Source organism: Astatotilapia calliptera, chromosome 3 (assembly GCF_964374335.1).
Source record: "Astatotilapia calliptera chromosome 3, fAstCal68.1, whole genome shotgun sequence".
NCBI classification, from domain to species: Eukaryota; Metazoa; Chordata; class Actinopteri; order Cichliformes; family Cichlidae; genus Astatotilapia; species Astatotilapia calliptera.
In genome coordinates, this window is record NC_137424.1 from 68,603,090 (window position 1) to 68,604,672 (window position 1,583).

Consider the following 1,583-nt stretch of genomic DNA (forward strand, 5'->3'; position numbering starts at 1 on the left):
TTTAACGTTTCTTGTAACCGAACTATGACGCTTATCAGAAGGTTGCTTTCAGTGTGTAGCGCAGTCACGAATGACTACACGCATCACGATGGAATAATTAATGCCTACAGGTTTAGTATGTCTACTCGCGTTGTTCATATTTGTTATAAGACTGTCGAGTAGTAGTTAAAACAATAAAGACCTATTGTGCCAGTATCACCATGACTCTTTCTTGTTTGTTCAGAATAACGGCTGAGAACATGGCATTTTAGCGCTACCAAATAGTGATTGTGGCCTATAACTTGTCACTGAAACAATATTTCGGCTTCAAACTTGTTGGATATCATCCAGAAGGGTTACATGTGACACATAGGAGCCCAAACAGTCCTTTATAACTGCTGAATAACTTTTGAAAGAACATTAATACCGATAATATGTAATTTTCAAGCTGCCAAAAAGTGATTGTGGCCTCTAACTTGTGACTGAAAAAATATTTCTGCTTCAGAGTTGTTGGATATCATCCACAGGTGTTACATGTGACATATTATATCCCAAACACTCACCAAGAACTGCTGAATAACTTTTAAAGGATCATTCTTTCACTTTGCTGTTTATAAAGAGAACAGAGAGGCTCTGCTTTGTGCTTATATTCTCCTCCTGTGTGTTTGTGTGTGCAGAGTTTCTACCAGAGCCAAATGTCATCTACTCCTCACTGAAGTCGTCCACCAGTCCAACCACTGGGATCCAGCTGCTGCTCTCTAACTGGTCCACACAGCAGCTCAGACCTGACACATTTACTGTAAACACACTGGTTTATATTCTGTTTGTTCTCCTCATGAAGGAAACCTCACACAACCTCTGAGGCCAGAAAGTTCAAATGGAGAGTTATTATTGTTTTCTTTTATAAAGAAGCTGAAAAACTTTTACTTTCTTAATTTAGTTTTTAATTTTTTTTATATTAAAAAAAGAATTTTTCTTCACCCGGCCTTTCAGAATAAAAGCATGACCAAGACAAATTATACATAAACAATAATAAATGTTATGTAACTAAAATGTAGATGTAATCCAAGTTTCATGTCTTCAGTAACTTTGCTGTTATTTATGTTATTTCTAAGTGTGCTGTCGTCTCCACAGCAGTGATCTGGTTTCTCTGCAGGTTCAATAAACTTTGGTCTCACTTGATCTTCTCGTGTGCTTCTGTGGGTTTCACAAAGATGTCTGATGGAAAACGTGAGTTGTTGTGGTGAACCCAAACCCACTTCAGTCCTCTTCAGAGCAGATAACAAAGTTCATGTGAGCCACAGACTTAAAGCAGCAGGAACACTTTCACACATGAGTCTTAGTTACTGTGCAGTTTGGTGTCTGATGATCTGTCAGGAGCAATAAAGAGAACATCTGTGACATCTGTCTTCATCCAGTCTGAGAGAATCTGCAGACAGACGACTGTTTTCAGAAAGTTCATCAGTGAAGTAAATGACTTCAGGCTGGTAGAGCTGAGAGTCAAAACTAAAGTGCTCACAGCACATTTTCATGCAGTAAGAGTGATGAGAGTGAAATGAAAGCATGATGCAGATTTATAAAGTGATTCAGAGCAGACGACCACA